This window comes from Myxocyprinus asiaticus, chromosome 27 (assembly GCF_019703515.2).
Source record: "Myxocyprinus asiaticus isolate MX2 ecotype Aquarium Trade chromosome 27, UBuf_Myxa_2, whole genome shotgun sequence".
Lineage (NCBI taxonomy): Eukaryota > Metazoa > Chordata > Actinopteri > Cypriniformes > Catostomidae > Myxocyprinus > Myxocyprinus asiaticus.
In genome coordinates, this window is record NC_059370.1 from 2,421,415 (window position 1) to 2,433,829 (window position 12,415).

Below are 12,415 nucleotides of genomic sequence, written 5' to 3' on the forward strand. Positions count from 1 at the left end.
GCTCCAGTGATCTATTGAAGATCTGTGTGAAGATGGGGGCCAGCTGGTTAGCACAGGATCTAAGACATACAGGTGAAACGCCATCTGGGCCTTGTGCTCTCCTTAGCCTTTGTTGTCGAAAGACGCAGCTCACATCATCTTCACAGATCTTAAGTGCAGGTTGAGTAGCAGGAGGGGGGTTGCAGGAGGTGTTGGTGTTTGTGTGAAGTGAAGGTCAGAGTGGGTGTGGGGTGTGAGATTGGGCCTTTCAAATCTACAGTAGAACACATTCAGGTTGTCAGCCAGTTGTTGTTCCACAACAGGGTTGGGGGCAGGAGTCCTGCAATTCGTAAGTTGTTTCATGCCACTCCACACTGATGCAGGGTTGTTAGCTGAAAACTTGTTTTTTAGCTTCTCAGAGTATCTTTTTTTAGCCACTCTGATTCCCTTATTCAGTGTGTTCCTGGCCTGATTGTACAAGACTTCATCCCCAACTCTATAAGCATCCTCTTTGGCCTGATGAAGCTGCCTGAGTTCCACTGTAAACCATGGTTTGTCGTTGTTAAATGTAAAATAAGTCCTAGTGGGAATGCACATATCCTCACAAAAACTGATATATGATGTAACAGTATCTGTGATCTCGTCCAGACTGGTGTCTGCAGCCTCAAAAACACTCCAATCAGTGCAGTCAAAGCAGGCTTGTAGTTCCAGCTCTGCTTCGTTGGTCCATCTTTTTACAGTCCTTAATACAGGTTTAGCAGATTTTAATTTCTGTCTGTAGGTTGGAAGAAGATGAACCAGACAGTGATCAGAGAGTCCCAAAGCTGCTCTAGGAACAGAGCGATATGCATCCTTTATTGTTGTGTAACAGTGATCCAGTATATTTCTGTCTCTGGTTGGGCATGTAATGTGCTGTCTGTATTTGGGCAGTTCACGTGTGAGATTTGCTTTGTTAAAGTCCCCAAGAATAATAATAACTGAGTCCGGGTATTGTTGTTCCGTGTCTGTGATTTGATCAGCCAGCTGTTACAGCGCTGTGTTCAAACAAGCATTTGGCACGATATACACACTCACCAGAATAAACGAGGAAAACTCCCGCGGCGAGTAGAAAAGGCTTACAGTTAATAAAGAGTGCTTCCAAATTAGGACAGCACATCTTCTTTAATGATTTTCATTTTATTATCTGTGCTAATTATTTTGATCTGTGCTTTTTATTTATTTTTGTGCTTATTATTTTTTTATCTGCACTTATTATTTTTTTATTCACGCTTATTATTTTGATTCATGCTTATTATTTTTGGATCCATGACCACAATACTTTTGACGGGATTTTGATCCCATAGTGTTAGATCAGCTGTCATTCGCACCGGTGCGCCCAAAAAATTCTCCATATTTGCACGTTGTAATTTGCTCATCAATACACATTTTCCATTTCTTGAAATGTCTGTCAGTGTTTCACACAATTTACATGTAAGGATTCCCATGCATGCATCCATACACCAACCTGAGCGCAATGTTGAATTCCTGACCTGAAGTATTGATTTCACAGCAGAGCTCATCTCTCTGTCTCTTAGCGCTGACCACATTTATATCCACATCATCGATTAAGGTCATTATCTGGTTAAGCCTTAATTACAAAAAAGTTTAAATGCGCCATAGTGGTTTAAATGCTCAAGTGTACATCTATTCATAATATTCCTGTACATGTTATTATGTAGAAACTAAAACATGATAATTCTTTTTCCGCTATTCTCTTCTGGAAGTTCTAGAGAGGCTCGCTATTTTCATTAATTCTACTGCATTTCACTAGTTCTGCACATGTAATTTAACTAAATAATTATGTCCTCCACATTATGTTAAAATATGTGATCACAAAATCAGCCTTGAATGTATCGTAAAACTTTCTGATAGACTCCATGTGCTTTAACCTGTTTGTAGTCTATATTAATTTATTCAAATTTTTTTAATGTTTGTATTTGTATTTAAGGTTCGCTGCAAAATGTGTGCTTGACATTTCTCAATTGCTTGACACCCTGTGCCTCCAGAATAATGTTGTTATACATTATTATAATGTACAGATTTTGCTCTTAAACTACTTCAAAAAGTTTTCATCAAAAAAATCCTCCACATGCAGCAATGACAGCTTTGCAGATCATTGGCATTCTAGCTGTCAGTTTGACAAGATACTCAGGTAACATTTCACCCCACGCTTCCTGTAGCACTTGCCATAAATGTGGCTGTCTTCTCATGCACCTTACAGTCTAGCTGATCCCACAAAAGCTCAATGGGGTTAAGATCCATAACACTCTTTTCCAATTATCTGTTTTCCAGTGTCTGTGCCCAGTGTTTCTTTGCCCACTCTAACCTTTTCTTTTTGTTTTTCTGTTTCAAAAGTAGCTTTTTCTTTGCAATTCACTTTACTGTTGTACATGAAACTGGTGTTGAGCGGGTAGAATTCAATGAAGCTGTCAGCTGAGGACATGTGAGGCATCTATTTCTCAAACTAGAGACTTTGATGTACTTATCCTCTTGTTTAGTTATACATCTGGGCCTTCCACGTCTCTTTCTGTCCTTGTTAGAGCCAGTTGTCCTTTGTCTTTGAAGACTGTAGTGCACACCTTTGAATGAAATCTTCAGTTTCAAGCATCAGCAATTTCAAGCATTGTATAGCCTTCATTCCTCAAAACAATGATTGACTGACGAGTTTCTAGAGAAAGCTTTTTCTTTTTTGCCATTTTTGACCTAATATTGACCTTAAGACATGCCAGTCTATTGCATACTCTGGCAACTCAAAAACAAACACAAAGCGTCCTGGTTACTTTCGTAACCTCCGTTCCCTGATGGAGGGAACGAGACGTTGTGTCGATGTAGTGACACTAGGGGTCACTCTTGGGAGCCCTAAACACGTCTGATCTTTGAAAAAAGGCCAATGGGAATTGGAGAGTGGAATTTGCATGCCACTCCCCCGTACATACGGGTATAAAAGGAGCTGGTATGCAACCACTCATTCAGGTTTTGTGCTGAGGAGCCGAGACAAGGTCCCGGCCATTTCAGCGGGTAGTTCAGCATTGTGGCAAGAGGGACACAATGTCTCGTTCCCTCCATCAGGGAACGGAGGTTACGAAAGTAACCAGGACGTTCCCTATCTGTCACTCACTTGACGTTGTGTCGATGTAGTGACATTAAGGGTCCATACAAAATGCCACGACTACTGAACAAGGAACCGTGCCTTGTCGGCCTCTCTCATCTCGACCAGGTTGAGCCAAAGGTGGTGCTCCTGGACCACCAGGGTGTATATCGCCTGCCCGAGAGACCGCTCGTCGCCCGGAAAGCGAGGTCGGTCGCCGAGTGCAGTTCCTGCATCAATCCCGGGTCAGAACTACCCTCGTGCAGCTCTTTTAGCGCCTTGGGTTGGTGAACTTGCAGGAGAGCCATGGCGTGCAGGGCGGAGGCGGCTTGTCCAGCAGCACCATAGGCCTTAGCCGTCAGGGACGACATAAACCTACAGGTCCTGGACGGGAGCCTCGGGCGCAAGTGCACTGCGAGCGCCTTATCCATCTGGGGGATCACCGAATACCCCTTGGCCGCCCCACCATCGAGGGTAGTGAGAGCAGGGGGAGCTGAAAGATCGGGATTGGGCAGTAAAAGGTGCCCCCCATGATCTTGTCAGCTCCTCATGCACTTCCGGGAAGAAAGGGACCGGGGCGGGGCGCGGCCGTGAGCAACGCTCTGGGCCCAGGAACCAATCATCAAGCCGCGAGGTTTCAGGGGAGTGTGGACGGTTCCACTCTAACCCGATGTTCACGGCTGCCGGGAAAGCATGTCCGTCATCTCCGTGTCGGCCTGAGACTGGGCGACCACACCCGAAGGAGGGAGCCCAGCCGAGGCATCTGCGTCAGAGTGGACGAGCCTGCTCTCTGATGCTGCGCTCGCTAACTCATTGTCTTCCTGGGATCCGAATAAGAGGTCGAACTCGCCGTGAGACGAGCCGGCAGTCTCATCCGAGAGCCCGATCGGGGCAAGCGAGCGTGCTGGGGTATGGGAGGTCCGTGGGGGTTTACCCGGCGGAGGTGCTCCCATTGAGGTCCCCAAATCGCCCCCAGTGCTAACCGGCATGGCCTCATACCCGTAGGTTAAAGGACCGAAGCGGGGAGCCGCTGGGGTGGCTTGCTTTCTTACGATGAGGTGAATGAACTCGCGGATGCATTCAGCTTCAATGAATAGAACCGCTCGGCTCCGAAGAGAAAATCTGAATGAGTGGTTGCATACCAGCTCCTTTTATACCCGTATGTCCGGGTGAGTGGCATGCAAATTCCACTCGCCAATTCCTGTTGCCCTTTTTTCAAAGATCAGAGATGTTTAGGGCTTCCAAGGGTGACCCCAAGTGTCACTACATCGACACAACGTCGAGTGAGTGACAGATAGGGAAACAATGTTAAACTTCATTTAATGAACCAAATAACTTTCAGCAGTGTTTGATATAATGGCAAGTGATTTTCTAGTACCAAATTAGCAATTTAGCATGATTACTTAAGGATAAGGTGTTGGAGTGATGGCTGCTGGAAATGGGGCCTGTCTAGATTTGATCAAAAATCACAAATAGTGATGGTGTTGTTTTTTAACATAAGTAATGTCCTGACTCTACTTTGTGATCAGATAAATGCCACTTTGGTGAATTAAAGTACCAATTTCCTTCCAAAACAGCTAAATCTGTACATTATTCCAAACTTTTTTGGTTTGGAACCAGTGTATATTATATACAGTTGAGCTCAAAAGTTTGCATACCCTTGGAGAATTGGTAATATATGTACCATTTTTATAGAAAACATGAGTGAGCAGGCAAAACACATTTCTTTTATTTCTTATGGGATTCATATTCAACTGTAGGTTATAACAGAATGGCACAATCATAAAACAAAACATGGCAACAAAGAAAAAAATGAAATAACCCCTGTTTAAAAGTCTGCATACCCTTAGTTCTTAATACTGTGTATTGCCCCCTTTAGCATCAATGACAGCGTGCAGTTTTTTGTAATAGTTGTCTATGAGGCCCCAAATTCTTGCAGGTGGTATAGCTGCCCATTCGTCTTGGCAAAATGCCTCCAGGTCATGCAGAGTCTTTGGTCGTCTTGCATGAACCGCACGTTTGAGATCTCTCCAGAGAGGCTCGATGATATTAAGGTCAGGAGACTGTGATGGGCACTCCAGAACCTTCACCTTTCTCTGCTGTAACCACTGGAGGGTCAACTTGGCCTTGTGCTTAGGGTCATTGTCGTGCTGGATAGTCCAAGAGTGTGCCATGCGCAGCTTTCGTGCAGAAGAATGCAAATTGTCTGTCAGTATTTTCTGATAACATGCTGTATTCATCTTGCCATCAGTTTTCACAAGATTCCCCATGCCTTTAGAGCTCACACACCCCCAAAACATCAGTGAGCCACCACCATGCTTCACAGTGTAGATGGTATTCTTTTCACCATAGGCCTTGTTGACCCCTCTCCAAACATAGCACTTATGGTTGTGACCATAAAGCTCTATTTTGGTCTCGTCACTCCAAATTACAGTGTGCCAGAAGCTGTGAGGCAAGTCAAGGTGTTGTCGGGCATATTGTAACTGGGCTTTTTTTCCACTCCTTAATAAGTGATTGAACAGTACTGCCTGGCATTTTCAAGGCTTTGGATATCTTTTTATATCCTTTTCCATCTTTATAAATTTCCATTACCTTGTTACGCAGGTCTTTTGACAGTTCTTTTCTGCTCCCCATGGCTCAGTATCTAGCCTGCTCAGTGCATCCACGTGAGAGCTAACAAACTCATTGTTTATTTATACACAGAAACTAATTGCAATTTAAAAAGCCACAGGTGTGGGAAATTAACCTTTAATTGCCATTTAAACCTGTGTGTGTCACCTTGTGTGTCTGTAACAAGGCCAAACATTCAAGGGAATGTAAACTTTTGATCAGGGCCATTTGGGTGATTTCTGTTACCATTATGATTTAAAAAGGAGCCAAACAACTATGATAATAAATGGCTTCATAGGATCACAATCCTTAAATAAAATACTTTTTTTATTGCATGATCAGTCATATTTTCAAAATCAATGCCAAAATTTCACAATTTCTGCCAGGGTATGCAAACTTTTGAGCACAACTGTATGTATATATATATATATATATATATATATATATATATATATATATATATATATATATATATATACACAATGGCATGCAAAAGTTTGGGCACCCCTGATCAAAATTTCTGTTGCTGTGACTAGCTAAGCGAGCAAAAGATGGCCTGATTTCCAAAAGGCTTAAAGTTAAAGATGACACATTTCTTTAATATTTTAAGCAATTTTACTTTTTTATATTCATCTTTTACAGTTTCAAAATAACAAAAAAGGAAAAGGGCCCGAAGCAAAAGTTTGGACACACTGCTTGTTCAGTACTTAGTAAAACCCCCTGGCAAGTATCATAGCTTGTAAAAGCTTTTTGTAGCCAGCTAAGTGTTGGGCGATTTTCGCCCATTATTCCTTGCAAAAGGCTTCTATTTCTGTGAGATTCTTGGGCTGTCTTGCATGCACTGCTCTTCTGAGGTCTATCCACAGATTTTCGATGATGTTTAGGTCAGGGGACTGTGAGGGCCATGGCAAAACCTTTAGCTTGCGTCTCTTGAGGTAGTCCATTGTGGATTTTGAGGTGTGTTTAGGATCATTATCCTGTTGTAAATGCAATCCTCTTTTCATCTTCAGCTTTATTACAGATGGTGTGATGTTTGCTTCCAGAATTTGCTAGTATTTAATTGAATCCATTCTTTCCTCTACCAGTGAAATATTCCCCTGTACCAGTGGCATCAACACAAGCCCAAAGCATGATCGATCCACCCCCGTGCTTAACAGTTGGAGAGGTGTTCTTTTCATGAAATTCTGAATTTTTTCTCCAAACATACCTTTGCTCATTGCGGCCAAAATGTTATATTTTAACTTCATCAGTCTGCAGGACTTGTTTCCAAAATGCATCAGGCTTGTTTAGATGTTCATTTGCAAACTTCTGACGCTGAAATTTGTGGTGAGGATGCAGGAAAGGTTTTCTTCTCATGTCTCTTCCATGAAGGTCATATTTGTGCAGGAATTGCTGCACAGTAGAACAGTGCACCACTACTCCAGAGTCTGGTAAATCTTCCTTAAGGTCTTTTACAGTCAGACGGGTTTTGATTTGCCTTTCTAGCAATCCTACGAGGAGTTCTCTCTGAAAGTTTTCTTGGTCTTCCAGACCTCAGCTTGAACTCCACCATTCCTGTTAACTGCCATTTCTTAATTACATTACGAACTGAGGAAACGGCTACCTGAAAATGCTTTGCTATCTTCTTATAGCCTTCTCCTGCTTTGTGGGCATCAATTATTTTAATTTTCAGAGTGCTAGGCAGCTGCTTAGAGGAGCCCATGGCTGCTGATTTTTGGGACAAGATTTGAGGAGTCAGAGTATGTATAAAGCATTGAAATTTGCATCACCTGGCCTTTCCAAACGATGATTGTGAACAAGCCATAGCCCTAACAAGCTAATTAAGGTCTGAGACCTTGGTAAAAGTTATCTGAGAGCTCAAATCTCTTGGGGTGCCCAAACTTTTGCATGGTGCTCCTTTCCTTTTTTTCACTCTAAAATTGTACAAAATAAAAATAATACACTAATATTGCTTAAAATGTTGAAAAGAATGTTTCATCTTTAACTTTATGCCTTTTGGAGATCAGTTCATCTTCTACTCACTTAACTATTCACAGCAACAGAACTTTTGACTAGGGGTGCCCAGACTTTTGCATGGCACTGTATATATATATATATATATATATATAAACTTAAGCCATGCAACTTTATGTGGCACAAGTTGATAGGTTCATTTAACTTGTTATCTGTTAGCTAATTGACTGTTAGCTAATACTGTATATGACATGTGAAGCCAATCGGCTTGCATGGTGTGAGCTGATTGGTCCTTTGACATGTAAAAACAACTTGCGTCTCTCTCTTCATTTTAACATTTAAATTGATCAGTTTTGCAGGTAAGCCGTTTTCACTGCACCACCCCAGCTCTGATGCAGCATGTCTTGCATTTTGTCTGATTGTTCATTAGCAGCAGCATGTCTACATGCTTAATTCAGTATGTCTTTGTATTTTCTAGCAGCAGCAAGTCTCCGTACTTGCACTTCAGCAGCAGCAGCGTAGCAGATCTAGTCCACCAAGACCAATATTCCATCAGTATGTCATATCCACATTAACATGCTAAATCTTTCTGAGAGTTGTCATGACTGAAATGTTGTTTGACCCTATTGTTAGGGGTGTAAATCGGCAGTTTCATCACGATACAATCTTGATACAATCTTGAACAATATTAATTCTCTTAGCCAGCGATCCGATGTTTGCTGATATCTCAAAGTCTGCCATGATACGATTTCGATTTGATTCGATTCAGGGGCCTGCGGTCAATATTGCAATATTATGTGCGTATTTTACACAATCAATTAAATTTTTTTAAATCTCACAAAATGCAACCAAAATGTAATTTTAATATTTTATTAAGCACTCTGAAAAGTGCAAATCCAGTATACACATTGGGACATCCACAACAAAATAAGCTACTGTATTATTCAAAAATAATACAGAAAAATAAATAATATAAAAAATAATGTCACATATATGTGATCATCAATCATTTGATGACAGCTCATTGTGGAATGAGGTAAACACCACAGTGACAATTTGTTATCTCTACAATAGTCAAGCAAGTCTTCCAATCCAAAATACTTATATACCCACGACAGGAGAATATGTGCTATCCGTGTTTTTTCTTGGCTACAACTTCCTCAGTTGCAGTTTACTGTGATGTGAAGATGAGAAAAGTCTTGTAATTGATGCTGGTGCAGGGCAGGTGTTTTCTCTTACCCTCGTTAGTGCTGTTCAGAATATCGCAACTCTTTAGCCATTTGACATGGTTGAATTGCTCCATAGAGCTTCAAAATAGAAAATTCTCATGTAGAATTCAAATGTGCCACAACATCAAGGGAAGCCCGACTTAATCGTGCATATGATCGTCTCTGCACTATCCTGTCACTGGAGCTCGCAGCCCTGTTGAAGCGCACACACGGATAGAGCAGAGCCCAACTTCAGGCTTCAATCACTACGCACACATCCGTGTCCCACATGAGTAGCATATTTAGTGCTTATAAAGCGAGATGAATATCATAATGTTGTGGCATCGCCTGACGGAAATGTGTACAGATGTGGCTGGCATTGGAATCTTAAAAAATATATATATAGATGTTTACGCGTTGCATCAGTGACATCGCATCGTTGGTTGTTTGATCTATGCATTGATCCAGATCAAAGGATCGTTGCACCCCTACCTATTGTAAATAGCATGTAGTTTAGCTAACTACTCAAAATTGCTTAGGGACAGATTACTATGTTACTTATACCCAATAAAATTGTTCATGTTATTGTTTGAATGAATTATATGCTGTTTTGCTGTAATTTCCATATCAAAAGAGCAAACAGTCATAAAATGGTTTATTGATCGTATGATGGCCAATAGGACAAACGTACACAAATTTACAGTATGTGTGGTAGAAACACACTTAATATACAACACCTTTGAATACCAATGAGATCACTTTGGAAGAGGAGATGGTACAATAGAAACACCTTTCAGTAGATTAACATCAAGCACTAAATATGGAACATAGGTACATGCTTTGCTTCTCTTGTGTCATATTCTTCAAATTTTCTTACATATCTCATCCACAGTTCATTGGACAGGCATAGGGTCTCAAGGGATTTATACTGCAGTGGGTTTGCTGTCATGGGCTGTATATGCTTACTATTCACCGGTTTGACACCACCCCAGTGTCTTAAGTCATTAGTCTCTTCTTTTCCTGTCTGAGGAAGCTGTCTAATGTCCCAGCAGCAGTAGCAGCAGCAGCAAACCATAGCTGAAGTGCAGTGCAAATACAGGGCTTTGGCTGCAGAGAGATGTCGCTTCGAAATGTGCATATTCCTCTGCTACATGTGGATGATGGTTCCTCGGATTGTATCAATAGTGTGCAAGATGCTCAACACAGTGATTGGGAAATGACCAGCAAATTTGAGTTACGGATTGTGTCTGACCCTGAATAATGACATTGTCAGGGCCGTTTCTAAGCATTTGGGGGCCCTAAGTGAAATCCTACTCAGGCCCACCAAGAATGACACCACAATACAGTCTTCAACATATTTCTACATGTATTAACTTAAAATGGGAATATATTGTATTAACTATGCAAAATGCAGAAAAATTAACAATAAATAAAATAAATAAATACATTTCATTAACTATACAAATTTACAATAAAATGACTATAAATAAAAATAACATTCCCACTTGGTCTTTTTTCTTTGCTTTCTTCGACCATTATAGTAAAGGCTTTTTTTAAATTAGCTGATGTCTTTCCGATGCAGCACATTTACAATTATGTCGTTACAAACTGCTAGCACATGCAAGTACAAATTATGAATGTAACATTCAATTGACATCAATGGACCGTGCTGCGTGGTGTGGTTGTGATCTGCAAGTTCACCTTTAATAAATGTTTTGCCATTATATTTGCTCGCCTAGCGCTTCATATCTCTGTCCCCATTTATCTCTCTCACCTATAAACGCGTCTTTGTATAAGTTTTTTGTAACAGCATTGCTAAACATTTGAAGAGCAGCAGCAACCTCTTTCCATCGCTTCTCCTTTTCTACCTGGTTGTTGTATTCGGCAGTGGAAACATCATACAGGCATGCATGCAGTGCTCGACAAGTGTCTCCTCTTGTTCTTTGTTCCACATTCTTCCAGCGACTGCAGAGAACAAAAAGTGTACGTGTTGACATTTTATTTTATTTTTGAGCTCCCGCTTCCTCTTACCTCCCCCTCCTCTCGCAATTTGGCTGTTGGTCACTACAGTCTCTCGCTTGTCTGGACAGTGCTCGCACATGACGACAAGACGTCTGGATTTCATGGAGTTTTCAAATCCGTCTTGGTGTCTGGGACGAGTCAGGGCGTGTCACAGGAGTGTACACAGAACAAGACTTTTCATTGTGAGATCTGAGAATTTTAGTCGCAGACCAGTCGCCGACTCTGAACATCAAAGGAGACGAGCTTAAGTCCTGTAGTATACACTAGGCATTACTTGCAGGTTTTAGTATATAAAAAAATTTAAATAATTAAATAAATAACGACTTTGCTTTGCGGTGCCTCCTGGTAGCTCGGGGGCCTTATACCACTTATGGCTAGAAACGGCCCTGGATTCATGCCTGCCACTGATATTATGACATTTTACGGTAACACTTTACAATAAGGTTCCATTTGTTAAAATTAGTTCATGCATTAGGTATCATGAACAAACAATTAACAGTATATTTTTTACAGCATTTATTAATCTTTGTTAATGTTAATAAAAATACAATTGTTCATTGTTAGTTCATGATAAATCATAGTGCATTAACTAATGTTAACTAACGCAACCTTATTGTAAAGTGTTACCCATTTTACGTGTATTCAAATTAATGTTAGTGGTTTATTAAAATGCACCTGAAGAAGCCAGTTTGTTTGGTGATGTTCAGGTGATTTATTTACACCAAACATAAAAATATAAGTGGGGGTTAAGTATGGATTCTGTTTGTATATGTTTTGCTGTTCTTTGTTTAATATGTGAAGCAATAAAAACAATTTTTTAATCACGCACACAAAAAAAAGAAAAAAAAAAAAAGAAGAAAAAATATTGTATGAGGTATTCTTTTTTCCTTACAATTTGAAATCAATGGGGTCAAAAGGTAAAGGTAACAAAGTAATATACAACTCAAGTGGTTTAATTTATGTCATATGAAGCATTACGATACCTTTGGATGAGGAACAGACCAAAATTGATGTCCTTATTCACTATAAATCTTGACATCTGGCCCAACTGTAACACAGAGTTTAGTCTTCAAGAAGGAAATGCTTTGACACTGTCCTCAATCCCTGTATCATTATAGATTAATCAGTGTTGCATTTTCATTTTCTAGTGTTTACCGTCAAGATTTTAGCAACTGCTGTGCAGTTTAAAAGTAAAACTCAACCTGAGACTCTATCATTATAACCTGCGACTGCATTTTCAAAAGTCCCAGCTGCGAGTAAAAACGGCAAACCTGTTATATATTTTTAGAGCTTGAAAGTTTTGGACCCCATTGATTTTATGGACAAAAACAGCTGAGCTATTCTTCAAAATAGCTACTTTTGTGTACCACAGAAGAAAGAAAGTCTTACAAGATTGCGACAGCATGAGGGTGTGTAAATGATGTCCGAATTTTCATTTTTGGGTGAACTATCCCTTTAAGGCAAGCATCAATGCCATTTGAACAAATCTCTGACCATAAGTATTAAACTTTGGTAC

At 40.5% G+C, this 12,415-nt stretch overlaps 1 protein-coding gene and 1 long non-coding RNA gene across 2 annotated transcripts in view; one reads left to right on the plus strand and one right to left on the minus strand.

Annotated features, from left to right (window-relative positions):
- LOC127418192 (uncharacterized) overlaps window positions 1-12,415 on the minus strand; it is a 364,269-nt gene that overhangs the window by 224,332 nt on the left and 127,522 nt on the right. Inside the window, exon 2 of the long non-coding RNA XR_007893381.1 lies at window positions 5,699-5,884. This is a non-coding gene — a long non-coding RNA (uncharacterized LOC127418192). The remainder of the gene's footprint in view (window positions 1-5,698; window positions 5,885-12,415) is intronic.
- LOC127418147 (X-linked interleukin-1 receptor accessory protein-like 2) overlaps window positions 1-12,415 on the plus strand; it is a 514,339-nt gene that overhangs the window by 17,565 nt on the left and 484,359 nt on the right. The window lies entirely within an intron of this gene.